The sequence below is a fragment of the Onychomys torridus genome, chromosome 7, assembly GCF_903995425.1.
Source record: "Onychomys torridus chromosome 7, mOncTor1.1, whole genome shotgun sequence".
NCBI lineage: Eukaryota > Metazoa > Chordata > Mammalia > Rodentia > Cricetidae > Onychomys > Onychomys torridus.
Genome location: NC_050449.1, coordinates 84,020,689 through 84,037,110, shown reverse-complemented (window position 1 = coordinate 84,037,110; position 16,422 = coordinate 84,020,689). Strand labels below are relative to the sequence as shown.

The following is a 16,422-nucleotide window of genomic DNA, read 5'->3' as shown; positions in this document are numbered from 1 at the left end:
CATGTGGCAGAGCGTAGATTTAAAAACACGGGTTAAGTTATAAGAACTAGTTGAAGCTGGGTGGTGGTGATGGTGGTGGTGGTGGTGGTGGTGGTGGTGGTGGTGGTGGTGGTGGTGGTGGTAGTGACACACACCTTTAATCCCAGCACTCGGGAGGCAAAGCCAGGCAGATCTCTGTGAGTTTGAGGCTAGCCTGGTCTACCGAGAGAGATTCAGGACAGGCACCAAAACTACACAGAGAAACCCTGTCCCCCCCAAAAAAAGACAAACAAAAAAACCCCAAAACCAAACAAACAACTAGTTGAGACAAGCCTAAAGTAAAGGCTGACCTTTCATAATTAATAACAATTCTCCATGTCATCATTTGGAAGCTGGGTGGCAGGACAGAAAAAGAATCATTTCAGGCTGCATATGTGTATCTGTCTCATTTTATGTTTAGCTTTTTGATAACCCCATTTCCTTCTTTTTAAAACATAATTCCATTATTGATTTTCCAGGAATTTCACATCATGCACCCCAATTCCACTCACCTCTCAATCCCCCCATATCCTTGCCTCAAAAAGAAAAAAAAAATCAAACCAAACCAAAACAAAGCAAGCAAGCAAACAAACAAAAACATGAATAAAAATAACAAAACAAAATAAAAAAATCCTTTTTGCTTCTCCATCGTTCCTACCTTTCCAACACCTCATCATTCACCCTGGTGGCATTGGTAGGAATGTGTCACATAGTGCACCCTTTTATCCAATCATCTTTACTTTCAAATGTTCATTGCAGTGAGTCATTCATTGGTGTGGTTCAAGGCCTCTGGTTTCTGGTACACCTTCATCACTGGATCCTCACCGAAAATCCTCTCAGATATCCAGAGGCCACCCTGAGTCATGGAGATCCTGAGGGTATTGTTCCGCAGGACCAGTCCCTTCATGAGCTCCAACAGGTCCTAGATAGGGTAGAAGTTAGGGTGGCATAGGTGTCGGGGAGCTCTCTCTGCCTCCTCGCCTGAGGATCGTGGCCCCAGTGGCCCAGACTAACCAGCTCAGCTATCACCCAGGCCCACAGCTGGGCCTTGGGGTGGCCCAACCTATTTCTTCTGATAGTTGTCATTTGACTTTTGGGTACAGGTGATTATGTTGTCTGTAAATGACATCCTATACCTCCTTTGTTTTTCACATTGTATTGAATTGAATGTAAATACTTTTTTTTTTCAGAGAGAAACATTATTAAAGCTCTCTCATTAGTGTTCATTGTTGATCAAGCAATCATGTGACATGATATGTCCCAAATACCAGAAGTCTAGTTTTAAATGTTTATTATGAATATGAATATGAGCAAGAAATTGATTTAACTGAGTTCTTTTCTCATCTGAGAGTAGAGATAATAAAAGTATTTAGTGACCCACTTTACTAGGATGCTGTAAAGGTCAAATTAAATAAAATATACAAAATAAGTTCTAGCAGTGTTATGAATCAGGGCTTATATTATTTACTTGTTATAGAGGAGGCATGTTATGCTATTAGATAGTATTGTTTTAAGGGAGCTGTTTATTGAACATGTTTACAAATTACCAGTAGATTGTATAAGAGATATTTTTTTCTGTGATATATTCAGAACCTGGAATAAGAAAATGTAGCATTAAAAATTAATATAAATAAGAAAAAATTGTAACAGTTTCAGCAGCAAAATGTAAAAAATTTAGGAAAAATAAACCGTGCTTATACTACACTTCATCTCAGCCAGAAGGTTCAGAAGTAATAAAGAATTATTTATGAATGCATAACTATGTGTTAGAATGTTGAGAAAAATACATTGCCTTAGTTGAGAAATCAATTCACATAAAAGCCTGAAATGCAAAGTCTTGTCACTATAAATGGCCCTTAGAGCACACTGGCCACCATCACACTTGTTTTCATAATCTACAGAAACTTTAACAGAGACAGATAGCGTATTTGAGGTAGATTCCTTTCTGTCTTTTTTCTTTTTTCTTTTCTTCTCTTCTCTTTTCTTTCTTTCTTCTCTTCTCCTTTCTTTCTTTCTTTCTTTCTTTCTTTCTTTCTTTCTTTCTTTCTTTCTTTCTTTCTTTCTTTCTTTCTTTTGAACAGAAGAACATACAGCTACATACAGTTCTACAAAGTGTTTAACTGTGGACTATAGTAAGTTTGGAAAACTTATCAGACTAGTCATCATGAAATGGTTGTGATCTTTGAAGTAAGACTTACATTCTCATCGTTGATCATTCACTCCTCTTGATCAAAGGCAAACCAGTTATCAAAAGAAGAAAGAAAAAAAAGAAGAAAGAAAAACTAGGTCAAAGGTGAAGAACAAAATGAAGAACAAATTGAAAGAAAGCATCTCTCATTTTTAGCTCGTTAGTTTATCATGTACTATTTAAAAAAATTCAGAATGTCTTATTATTGCAAAATGTTATGAGTTATACCAATTTTTCATAAATATGGATCCACAAGGAGAATTCAAAGTGACTACATTTGTGAATAACAATTTTTATTTCTCAGTCAAGTGGAAGGTGTACTTCATAATGGAAAAGCAGGATAATTATTTCTGCTCTAGTTGTACTCAGAATCAGTAAATAAGTTTATTTTCCTACTGCTGTTTTATGTTAACAAAACATGGATAAACTAGTTCAACATCAACCTTAAGGAAAAGTAGTCTATTGAGTGTGGAGTAGAGAACGGTCAGAGTCTGAGCTGTGAAGAGTGGTATGTGCTGTGGCTTCTGGGTCAGCTGGAACTACTTCCTTCTAAAATAGGTTAAGAGATTCCTAAGTAAAGAATTAATGTAATTAGACTCTAAAATCTTGAACATCTTCAACCTTCTATATTATTTCTTCCAAGTTATTGAGACCTACTGCTTAGTCATCCCTTTACCTTATTCCTGCTCTCTGTTGGCTTTTATGTCTCACCATTTTGTCCACTTTGGGTGGTGGCCAGAATTCTTACCTCCCTTATCACCAGCATCTTTTTGCTGGGCACAACAAATGATGGGCTCAGAATTTAGAATCATTTCAGCTTTGTTAAGTTTTACCCTCAGCTAAATTCAACTGCAGATCAACCACCACATGTGAACATTTTAAGTCAACAACTTTTCTAATTATAATTTCTTGGACTCCTTCAGGCTGTCTGTCCCTTATCTTATGGAAGATGTGCTGTCTTTCATTATGGCTTTTAGTCTTTTGACCTCTTTAATGTTTCTTAATGGTTTCTGTTCAATGCTTTTGTTGACACCACTCTTCCTGTTTTGAAATTTTTCTAGCTATTAAACTATGAAAATAGCTTAACCATCCACAAACTGTCCTGGACGCCACTGATTTGAATCATCCTATTATCTCTTCAGTTACAACTAAAAAAAAACTAAAGCAATGTTATGTTTCCCTGCAATCATTTTTCTTTTATTATCATAATTTATTAATTGTATTTTACTTCTTTCATTTTATAGAGAATATTCTGTCAATCCAACATGCTAGAAGTGAATCCTCAGAATTCATTTAGTATCTAATTTACAACATTCTGTGACATTTAACATATAATGGTTTACAATGATGTTATTTTTATACCAGTAAGTGATCCTGCTTCTATTTTTAAAATTTAAGGAAATGTCTTAATTTCTTTTAGAAGTCCAAGTATCTGAGCCAGTGCCTTAAACACAGAAGATGTTCAATATATATTTGTTGACTAGATGAACAAATTAATTAAAAGACACCACAAAAGACTGGGTGTTGGGAGCCAGAGGAAGAGTGCTGAGTAATATGGCTGACATAACACTATTTTGTAAGTAAAACAATTGAAGTTTAAGGAGGGCAAAGGGTTTCTTGGGGTCACATCACAAATTAGGAGCAGGATTAAAAGGGAAATACAGAGGCCCTGAGGTTCCACTCGGATGCTTAGTCACTACAGCTTTCTTTCAGCTTTCAGTCATGGCTCTCCTAGATTGAAAGGAAGATTCACTTATGGAGAATGGTGCATTTAATGTGACAGGGAATGAGTGTCTGGACCCGTAACATTTCCATACACGCTCAACAAGATATGCTGTGCTCAGCATCTTTTCTTTTCTTCTTTTTTTTCCCCACTCCACTTTTCAGGTTAAAACACAACCCCTCATTTCAATTTAGTCTCACAACCATGAAAATGTTTGGAGATTAGTGATGCAAGACACATAATATTCTGAAGTGCCACAAAACAAAGGTGTTACATAAACACAAAACATGATTATCTCCGCCACTAGCAACAGGACGAGGCTCTGACACAAAACATGATTATCTCCGCCACTAGCAACAGGACAAGGCTCTGACATATAGTTCACAGGCTGTGGAGCCTCTAGCAAATGATGTACATTCCTGCTTGTGGTCTATGTGGATTAAAGTGGGAAAGATTTCCCTTGGGATACTTGGACTGTTTATTCCACTTAAGTGTTTCCTTTTGGGAGGTGTTAGAGAGAGCGGGGGTTTGAAGTGATATTAATTTTATATTAAAATCAGCATAGGTAGCTGAACAAGAAAATTTGTATAAACGGTTAAAAATTAAAATATAAAATTGTGTTCCTGCTTGTTCTTTGTTAGCATTTTCTTTTTCTTTCTTTTTTTTTTTTTGTGGCACGGAATTGTTTTCTGAAACAAAATATTGGATTTGGCTGGAAATGGTAGAATGAAGAAAGATAACGAGAGCTTGTGGGAGAAGTCTTTGCATCAATACGGAAATGAGGGGCTTCAGAGGTCAGTATGTGAAACATTTTAAATCATTGGTACTTTTAATCTTTACACAGTACAGACCTTTACACATCATATTAACATTTATATTACAAGGCATTCCATTCAGAAACACTACAGATTTTCTTTTCTTTTTAGTTTTTCAAGACAGGGTTTCTCCATTTAGCCCTGACTGTCCTGGAACTCACTCTGTAGACCAGGCTGGTCTTGAACTCACAGAGATCTGCTTGCCTCTGCCACCGCCAGGCACACTACAGTTTTATAAAAAACTTTATACATAGTCACCAAGAAGTCTATACCAGATTTAGACACTTTACTAAATCATTAGAAAAAATCAGGTAAACATTATCATTATTCCTTTAAAGCAATGTTTGAGGGAAAAATGTGTCAATGGTATCAAATTATATTACAAGAAAGTCATCAGATACCCAGTTATCAAGATAGTTTTATGACAACTTTATGATCTCCACTGCATATAGTCCTACTTGGACAACTACTGAGGAGCACATAATCTGGGCACCAGGGCCACTTTTTGATGATGCTCTCAGCTATGTAGAGGTAAGGTGCATTTACATTACACCAAGATTTTCACTGCACATTTACAGGATCCAACAAGTTCCTTTTTTACTACTGTTAGTGCACTAAATGTTATAAACTTACACGCCCCTCGTTACTGTGCTCACATCTGGAGACCTTTGGGAACTCTTTCCCCATTATCTGTCACAGGGAACTCTTTACTCTGGAAAGGTACCCATAGAATAAAAGAGGGAAGGAAAGGGGGCTTCATCCCTCATATTTCTGATCAAATAGAGGTCTAAAATAGCATTGTATTATGAAGTTATTCTCGGTAGCAGCTAGCCACCACCTGAAGCATAGCTATTTTTACCACACACCAGATCTTAAACAGTCTGATAGCCTCTTCCCAAAGGGATTCTTAGCATTCATTCACTGACACACAGTCCGTACTGGAAAGAAGTTTCTCAGAGTGAGCACTTCTCTACACACATACAAGGGTAAATTATTAGCATGGGGGTGGAAGAAGGCCAGTTCCCAACTGGGAATTACATCACACAAATTACTGATCCCTTTATGACAGCAGACAGCCTATCAAAGCAGAATAAACCCAAACCAAAACAAAAACAACCCCCCAAAACCCCAAACCCAAAGGTCATGCAATTTTGAGAATTTAAAATGTATGCACATGCATTTTCACACATATTTTTATGTAACAAAAGGCCTGGATCAACATGTGTTGCTAAAGTTTCAAGATTTTTCATCTTCAATATTCTTCTGGATGGCCCTTGATTGAAGGTTTGTAGCAATGATAAAAAGCAATCAGAAGCAGTTTTATGTAAAAGTGCTCAAAGAGCAAATAAGAAAACACAGGTACAGAGAACTGAGGGTGTGAGGCTGGGGACTGAAAAGAATTGAGTAATATTGCATTTATTTTTCTTAGCTTTTTTAAACCAAAAAAGAAAAAAAGAAAACAAAAACAGCCCCCCCCCAACCCCAAACCCAAACCAAAAACAAACAAACAAACAAATCCTCTTAAGGACACACACCATATGTTGTAGTCTTTTCATAGCCACAGTCAAAACCAAACAAATGATTAAAAGAGCCCTTTCTTTTTGTACTTCCAATAAAATGCACAGTCCAGCAAGAGGGCATTGAGATGTGCATCTTAGGAGAAATGAAAACTGGAACATGGAATGAGGCCTCCAGCAGCTGAGCTTTTGGGTGAGGTCTCTCCGTGACCAGCAGGGTGTGCTCAAACTGAGCAGACAGCTTTCAGTCTCCTGTCCCCAGAGTCCAACCTTCTGTCCAGTTTTACCCTGCCATCCACCTTCACAAATCACTGGCTCAATTGCAACCACATGGCACAACTCCATCACAGCAATGCCTTTACTTCTGGAAGTGTACAGTGTGTTGAGAGCTGTGTGGAAAAGCTCATAGATTCCATGCCCACATAGCTTTGAACCACTGCAAATCTATTCCACTGGGCATGTTTCTGAACAATGTTCCCCAGCTCTCTCTAGGAGCATCACCAGTTTTCATTTCACTGATAGCTTGTATAAGGTATTTAGATGTAGTCTGAACTAGTTTCTGTATTCCTCCAACCACATCTCCAACAAAAGCTTCCCATTCAGGTCACTTTGATAACCATTTTTCTATAGTGATGTCCAGATGTCCACACTAACAATATTGATTTCTTGCAAGAGATAGCTGTCTGGAATCCCATGGCAAATGACTTTGTGTACTGAGGTACAACAAGATTTTGGGAAAATATTTATAATTCATGGGAGAAGGATAACAATGTATGGCAAGGCGTGCTAACCAAACAGCACAATTGACGTCTTCAGTAGTTATTTATGCCTGGTACCATTAACTGGATGTGGTGGTTTGAATAGGAATGGCCCCATAGACTCAACATATTTGAATGTTTGAGCACTAGGGAGTAGCAGTACTTGATAGGGATTAGGAGGTGTGGTCTTGTTAGAATAGGTTTGGCTTTGTTGGAGGAAGTATGTCACTGGTAGTAGGCTTTGGGATTTCAAATGTCCAAGCCAAGTCTAGTTGCTCCTTCTTTCTACTTCCTTCTGATCTAGATGTAGAACTCTAAACTACCTCTCCAGCACCATGACTGCCTGCGTGTTACCATGCTTCCCACCATGATGATAATGGATTATAAACCTCTGAAACTGTAAGCCAGTCCCAATTAAATGTTGTTGTTTTTGTTTTCTTTAGTAAGAATTGCTATGGTTGCTAGGTGATGGTGATGCATGTCTTTAATCCCAGCACTTGAGAGGCAGAGGCAGGCAGATCTCTTGAGCTTGAGGCCAGCCTGGTCTACAAAGAGAGTTCCAGGACAGCTAGGACTATTACCCAGAGAAACTCTGTCTTGAAAAAAGAAAAAACAAGAGTTGCTGTGGTCATGGTGTCTCTTCACAGCAATAGAACATTGACTAAGACACTGGGCTAAGGACTCATGGCTGGGTAGGTCATAGGCCTTGGTGGAGAGCCTACTGCTAAGATGTTGTTAAATGGGAGCAGCATTAAACTGCCTGATAAGTACTTGTCTTTATACCCATAGACTAATGCGGTACTCAACCCTCATTATGTCATCTTTTTTTGTGGGAGATGGTGATGAATACAGAGACCCACACCAATCAACATGCTGAGATTTATGGACTGTAGAATATTCATTTCTAAATGGGATGTCTATATCACTCCTTCCCTCCTTCAAGGCTGAGAGGTCATAATAGAAGCCAGGGCAGAAACACTGTGAGAGCCAGAGCTAACGAATGAACATAGGGAAACAGTGTTTTCTGGATATGACAGGGCTGTTGCACAGTGGTTGTAATTATGTGTGGAAAAATCTGTGAATGATCAAGTCAGCTAAAATGCCAAAATGAGGAAGAAGGGTCTCAGGAAGCTCCGTCTTTCCTGAGGTGCTATTGGCAGTTGGTGGCCATTGGGTGAGGGAGTTAGTTTTCTTTAGGGATGTGGCTCCTGAGAAGCTATCCATGATCTAGTTGATGTCCTTACACTTATGTGCATGTAAGTACTACCAAGTGGACTAAGTGGGTTTAAAAATAAAGAACATGAAGTTGGAAGTGAAAATTGTAGACGGTGGTAACTGGGAAGGAATTGGATGGAAAAGATTGAAGGATGGATTTGGTGAAAACACACTATATGCAATGTATTAAAATTTCAAACAATAAAGAGGTGAATAGCATTTATTTATTTGTATTATTTGAGACAAAGTTGCACTCTGTTACTCTGGAATATAGGTGGAAATTTCCATCCCACCAGCAGCTCCCAAATAAACACATTGAGGCTTATATCAATTATAAATGCTTGGCCAATAGCTCAGGCTTGTTACTAGCTATCTCTTACATTTAAATTAACCCATATTTCTTATCTACACTCTGTCACATAGCTTGGTACCTTTTTCCAGTATAGCATGCTCATTTTGCTTCTCCCTGCATCTGCTGGCGATGTCTTTGACTCCATCCTTCTTCATCCCAGCATCCTTAGTTTGGTTGGCCTGCCTATACTTCCTTCCTGGCTCTCAGCCAGTCAGTTCTTTATTAACCAATGAGAGTAATATATATTCACAGTGTACAGAAGGATTACTTCACAGCACTGGGACTCTATGTAGGTTGTCCTGGAACTGATAGAAATGTGCCTGCCTTTGTCTCTCAAATACTAGGTAGGATTAAATTTGTGCACCACTATTACCCAGATAGGAAATATCATTTTTTGAAATAATTTTATATCTATTTGTGAAATGCTTTGAGTTGTTTTACATCTCTCAAGTCTGAAAGAAATGTGATCCTATGATTTATGAATTAGGCAATAACATTTAGTCATAGGAGAGACTTGGCTGATAATTTTTTGTTGTTGTATGTTTGGTTTTGGAATCAGGGTAATCCTGCCTTCATAAAAAGTTTGGGAATGTTCCTCCCTTTTCTTTTTTATTGGATTATTTGAGGAATATTGATGTTAGTTCTTTGAAGATCTGGAAGAATCTATGCTGAATTCATCTGGACCTGGACTTATTTTTAGTTGAGAGCTTTTAAAAATTACTACCTTTATCTCATTGGTTGTTATGGGTTGGTTTAAATTATTTATTTCAACTTGATTTTACTCTGGTAGGCCTTACACATCAAGTAATTGATCCATTTCTTTTAGGTTTTTCACTTTAGGGGAGCACAGATTTTTTTTTTTTTTTATAGTGTGTCTGTATGATTTTCTGAATTTACTCAGTATCTGTTATAATGTTTCTTTTCATCTATGGTCTTATTGATTTGAAACTTTAAACTCTTTCTTTTGATTAATTTCTGTGTAAATCTAGTTAATCTTTTCAAAGAACCAATTCTTGCTTTCATTGATTCTTTGTATTGTATTTTTCTTTCCAGTTTATTAATTTCAGCATTGACTTTTATTGTCTTTTCCACATACTAGTTTTTTGTGTTGTTGGTTTTGATGAAGGTGCTTAACTTTATAAAGTCCTCTCTTGCTATTGCCTTCATCACGTCCCTTATATAAATATGTTGTGTCTTCATTTTAATTCAATTCTCAGAATTTTTAAATTCCTTTCTTACTTTTCCCCTTGACACATTTTTTTATTCAGTAATGTGCTGTTTAGCTTTCATGATTTGGTACACTTTCTGCTATTTCTGTTGCAGTTTATATATAGTTTTATTCTTTTGTCATCAGAAAACATGCACATATTCTATTTTCCTAAATTTGTTGAGGCTTGTTTTGTGTCTTGATATATGGTCGATTTGGGGGTCCTGATATGTGGTCGATTTGGGAGAAAGTTCCATGGGCTGCTGAAAACAAAGTATATTTTTAGTGCTTGGGTGGGATTTTCTGTAGGTATCTATTAGATTCATTTGATTTATGACATTATTTAGCTCCCAGGTTTCTATTTGGTTTTTGTCTGGATGATGTTTATATTGATGAAACTGGAGTATTGCAATCACCCTCTATCACTGTATCAGGGTCAATCTTAGGTTTAGATTCTTGGAGGGAATCAAGACAATTAATATTTAGAATCATTATTGGATAATGTTTATTTATTAATTCCATTTATTTTGTTGTGGTGGTGGCAGTGGTGGTATTGTTTGTTTTATGAAACTGGCTGTCTCTATAGTTGGAACATGAATGTTTAGAATTGTAAAAATTCTCTTGGGGGATTTTTCCTTTAATGAGTATAAAATGTCTCTCCCTCTACTGCCTGTCTTCTGATTATTTTGGTTTGAAATCTATTTTGTAGGTATTTAAAATACCTTTACTTGCTTGGTTCTTTGTTCCATTTGTTTAGAATACCTTTTCTTTCTTTCTTTCTTTCTTTCTTTCTTTCTTTCTTTCTTTCTTTCTCTCTCTCTCTCTCTCTTTCTTTCATTTTTTTTTTTTTCAAGACAGGGTTTCTCTGTGTATCCCTGGCTGTCCTGTAACTCACTTGGTAGACCAGGCTCTGAACTCAGAGATCCTCCTGCTTCTGCCTCCTGAGTGCTCAAATTAAAGATATATACCACCACCACCACCTGGTAGAATATCTTTTCTTATCCTTTTACACTTAGGTGGTATATATCACTTATGGTGACTTATTTCTTGGAGGCAAAGAAAGATGGATTCTATACAATTTCATCAATTGTGCCTTATTCTTGGATGTAATCAAGACAATTAATATCTAGAATTATTATTGAATAATGTTTATTTATTAATTTAATTTATTTTGTTGTGGTGGTGGTGGTATTGTTTTATTAGAACTTTTTTGACTAACTGTTCTAGAATTATTTATTTATTTATTTTATTAATTTTTTTCATTTTACATATTATACCCAGTTCCCCCTCCTTTCCCTTCTCCCTTCCCCCTCCACCTTTCCTCCATCCTATGCCCCCATCCACTCCTCTGAGGGAGTGAGGCCTCTCTTGGGGAGTCAACAAAGTCTGGCATACCAAAAGGGTCTAGCCCCTCCCCGCTGCATCAAGGCTGAGAAAGGTATCTCACGCTAGGGAATAGGTTAGCTTTTTGTTCTGGGATTATTTATTTCTTGTTTCCTCTTGGGTTTAATCTTTCCTTCAGTTTGAAGCATTCTTTCAAGTGTGCTCTGTAGAGATGGTTTAGAAGACCATTACATTCCTTAAATCTGTTTTTATCATGAAACCTTTTTCCATTTTCCTTTGATTATGACTGATAGTTTTCCTGGGTACAGTAGTCTGAGCCGGCATCTGTGGTCTTTCAGAACTTGTAGAACATCAATCCAGGCTCTCCTGTCTTTCAAGTCTCCAATACAAAGTTGGGTGTTTTTCTAATGGGCCTGCCTTTCTATTTGACTTGGCTTTTTTCTCCTTTTTCTCTTGCAGCTTCAATATCTTTTCTTTGTTCTCTACATTAGCATTTTGACTGTTATGTGACATGGGAATTGTATTTTCTGGGCCTTTATTTATTCCTCTTATACTTTATTAGGCATGTCTTTCTTTAGATTTGGGAAATTTTCTATTTCCTTCTGTGATTTTGTTAAAAATATTTTCCTTTCCTTTCCCTTGGATTTCTTCTTCTTCCACACATATTATTCTTATGTTTGATCTTTTCATAGTGTCCCAGATTTCCTAGATGCCTTGTTCCTTTTTTTTTTTTTTTTTAATTTAACATTTTCTTTGACTGATTCATTTCTTCTACCTTGTCTTTGGGACTTGTTATTTTCTCTTCCACTTCATCCAACCTGTTGGTGAGCCATTCCTTTGAGCTCTTTGTTTAATTTCCTGAGTTTTTCATGTTGAGTTTTATTTGTTTGGCTTTTCTTTAGATTTTTTAAAATTAAATTCTGTTTTCATATCTTGAATTGTTTTCATTTTTTATCCAACTGTGTTTTCATGCTCTTCATTCATGCATTTGTTTATATCCCCCTTTACCTCTTTTAATATACTTATAATTGCTATTTTGAAGTTCTTATCTTGTGTATTAGCTAATTTTCTTATCTCATGGAGTATTGTGGTGGGGATGCTAGTTTCTTCTTTTATTTTTTTATTAGGAATTTTTTATATTTTTATTTTATAATTAATTTAATTTCACATATCATCAATGGATTCTCCTGTCCTCCCTTCTCCCCCAATCCACCCCCATTCCCACCTCCTCCAAGGCAAGGTCTCCCCTGGGGATTCAGCTCAGCCTGGTAGATTCAGTTGAAGCAGGTTCAGTCTCCTCCTCCCTACACCAAGGCTGAGCAAAATGTCTCAGCATAGGCCCTAGGTTCCAAAAACCCAGCTCGTGCAATAAGGACAGGTCCCAGTTCCACTGCCTGGGGGCCTCCTAAATAGTTCAAGCTCATCAACTATCTCACTTATCCAGAGGGCCTGATCCAGTTCCATGGGGGCTCCTCAGCTATTGGTTCACAGTTCATGTGTTTCCACTAGTTTGGCTATTTGTCCCTGTGCTTTTTCCAATCATGGTCTCAATATCTCTTGCTCATCTAATCCCTCCCCTCTCTCGCTGGTTGGACTCCTGGAGCTCCACCTGGGGCTTGGCTGTGGATCTCTGCATCTGCTTCCATCAGTCACTGGATGAGAATTCTATCATGACAGTTAGGGTGTTCGACAATCCGATCACCAGAGTAGATCAGCTCAGGCTTTCTCTCAACCGTTGCCAGTAGTCTACAGTGGAGGTGTCTTTGTGGATTTCTGGGGACCTCTCTAGCACTTTGCTTCTTCCTATTCTCATGTGGTCTTCATTTATCATGGTCTGTTATTCCTTGCTCTCCCTCTCTATTCCTGATCCAGCTGGGATCTCCTGCTCCCCTAAGCTCTCTTTCCTTTGACCCTTGCCCTTCATTAGCCCCCCTTATGTCCAGTTTGCTCATGTAGATCTCATCCATTTCTGTCATTGGGTGATGCCTGTGTTTTTCTTAGGGTCCTCTTTACTAGGTAGCCCCCCTGGAGTTGTGAGTTGCAGTCTGGTTATCCTTTGCTTTACATCTAGTATCCACTTATGAGTGAGTACATACCATGTTTGTCTTTCTGAGTCTGGGTTACCTCACTCAGGATGATTTTTTTTCTAGTTCCATCCATTTGCCTGCAAAACTCATGATGTTGTTGTTTTTCTCTGCTGAGTAGTACTCCATTGTGTATATGTACCACATTTTTTTTTTTATCCATTCTTCAGTTGAAGGGCATATAGGTTGTTTCCAGGTTCTGGCTATTATGAATAATGCTGCTATGAACATTGTTGAGCATGTGTCCTTGTGGTATGATTGAGCATTCCTTGGTTATAAGCCCAAGAATGGTATAGCTGGGTCTTGAGGGAGATTGATTCCCAATTTTCTAAGAAAGTGCCGTATTGATTTCCAAAGTGGCTGTACAAGATTGCATTCCCACCAAGAGTGTAGGACTGTTCCCCTTGCTCCACATCCTCTCCAACATAAACTGTCTTTAGTGTTTTTGATCTTAGCCATTCTGACGGGTGTAAGATGGTATCTCAGAGTCCTTTTGATTTGCACTTCCCTGATGATTAAGGATGTTGAGCAATTCCTTAAATGTCTTTTAGCCATTTGAGCTTCTGTTGAGAATTCTCTGTTTAGTTCTATAGCCCACTTTTTAATTGGACTGTTGGTTATTTTGATGTCTAATTTTTTGAGTTCTTTATATATTCTGGATATCAGCCCTCTGTCAGATATGGGGTTGGTGAAGTTCTTTTCCCATTCTATAGGCTGTTGTTTTTTCTTGTTGACTGTGTTCTTTGTCCTACAAAAACTTCTCAGTTTCAAGTGGTCCCATTTATTAATTGTTTCTCTCAGTGTCTGTGCTACTGGTGTTATATTTAGGAAGTGATCTCCTGAGCCAATGCATTCAAGAGTTCCTACTTTCTCTTCTATCAGGTTCAGAGTAATTGGATTTATGTTCAACAAGATCATAGAAGAAAACTTTCCCAACTTAAAAAAGGAAATGCCTATGAAGATACAAGAAGCCTATAGAACACCAAACTAGACCCCCCCAAAAGTCCTCGCACCACCTAATAATTAATCAACTAAACCTATAGAATAAAGAAAGAATATTAAGAGCAGCAAAGGAAAAAGGCCAAGTGACTTATAAAGGCAAACTCATCAGAACAACACCCAATTTCTCAATGGAGACTTTGAAAGCCAGAAGGACCTGGACAGATATAATGCAGACACTAAGAGACCACGGATGCCAGCCTAGACTAATATACCCAGCAAAACTTTCAATCATCATAGAGTGAACAAGATCTTCCAAGACAAAACCAGATTTAAACAGTACTTATCCACAAACCCAGCCCTACAGAAACCACTGGAAGGAAAAGTCCAACCTAAGGAAGTCAGATACATCCACAAAAAGACAGGCAAGATATAACCCCACAACAACAAACCTCAAAGAAGAGAAGTACACACACACACTACCACCAAAAGATAACAGGAATGAACAATCACTGGTCATTAATATCCCTTAATATCAATGGACTTAATTCACCTGTAGAAAGACACAGGCTCAAAGAATGAATATGAGAGCAGGACCCATCTTTCTGCTGCATACAAGAAACACACCTTAAATTCAAAGATAGACACTACGTAAGAATAAAAGGCTGGGAAAAGTCTTTCCAATCAAATGGTCTTAAGAAGCAAGCTGGTGTAGCCATCCTAATATCCAGCAAAATAGACTTCAAACTAAAATCAATCAAAAGAGATGATGAAGGACATTACATACTCATCACAGGAAAGATCCACCAAGATGAAGTTTTAATTCTGAACATTTATGCCCCAAACACAAGAGTACCCACATATGTAAAAGAAACATTACTAAAGCTTAAATCACATTAAAACCCCACACATTAATAGTGGGAGACTTCAACACCCCATTTTCACCTCTGGACAGATCGGCCAAATCCAAACTTGACAGAGAAATAAAAGACTTAACTGATGTTATGACTCAAATGGACTTAATCGATATCTACAGAACATTCCATTCTAACAAAAAAGAATATACCTTCTTCTCAGCACCCCATGGAACCTTCTCTGAAATCGACCATATTCTTGGCCACAAAGCAAATTCAACAGATACAAAAAAAAAGTTGGAAGAATTTTTTTATTCATTTTACAAACCAATCACAGATCCCCCCTCTTCCTGCCTAACTTGTGTTTTTAATCGCCTTTCTGTTCTGCCTTCTCATTGGCTCTAAACCCAACCATGTGACTTCCTCATCACTGCCTGTCTATATAGACCTCCTGGTCTCTATGGTTGGTACTGGGATTAAAGGCTCAGTCTTACCATGCTTGGCTGTGTCCTTGACCACACAGAGACTGCCTGCCATGTGATCGGATTAAGGGAATGGGCTACCACTGCCTGACTGCTGTTCCTGGCTCTCTATGACCTCTGATCTCCAGGCAAACTTTATTTATTAACATACAAATAAAATCATATTTCAGCACAAATAAAATATCACCATAATATATAGCTTACAGAAAGCTTGAGTCATTCAAGGAAACTCCCTGCAAACACTGTGTTTAAGTACATTTTATTCCTGTAAATGGCTGCCAGAAGGATCAATAATGATGTTTATTTACATGAGAGTTCCTTCAAAATTCAATTGACACATAGTATCTATACATATTAGTAGGATATACTATAATTATACACATATATGCCATTTGTAACTTGTATTTATTTTGAGACTTTGCTCACTTTTTATCTAACTTTTGCACAATGTATTTTGGTCATATTCACCTTCTCCCAGACCCATTTCCTTTTCTCTACCCACCCAACTTATCATCTTATTTATTTTGAACTCATGTAGTAAAATTGATCTTTCCTTTAATACTTATTATTATGTATATGTGTACATATTCACACAACAGAATATGTAGTTTGATTTACGATATCTACAAGACCTCAATTTGGCTGTTAGATAATAAGTGCTTGAAAAGGAATACTACAACTGAGTTGAGGACTTCAAATGCTTTATCCACTATGCCATCGAAGCAGCTTAAAGCATTATTTTTATTAAAAAAAGTCTAACTTTAGGTTTAGTCCTTAAAGCACCTAACATGTTTTCTGTTTGTAGATTTATCTTCTTTGAGTTTCTTTTTATAAACAATATACCTGTCAAGTAACTGATAGCTATTATTTGAAAAGCACATTTAGAGGCTAGAAAGAGAGTTTGTTGAGCAAACTGCTTGCCAGCA

The 16,422-nt window shown here is 37.4% G+C and overlaps 1 pseudogene; it reads right to left on the bottom strand.

Moving 5' to 3' along the window:
* Positions 1-6,265: 6,265 nt before the first annotated feature.
* LOC118587630 lies at positions 6,266-7,084 on the bottom strand (annotated as a pseudogene).
* Positions 7,085-16,422: the final 9,338 nt, after the last annotated feature.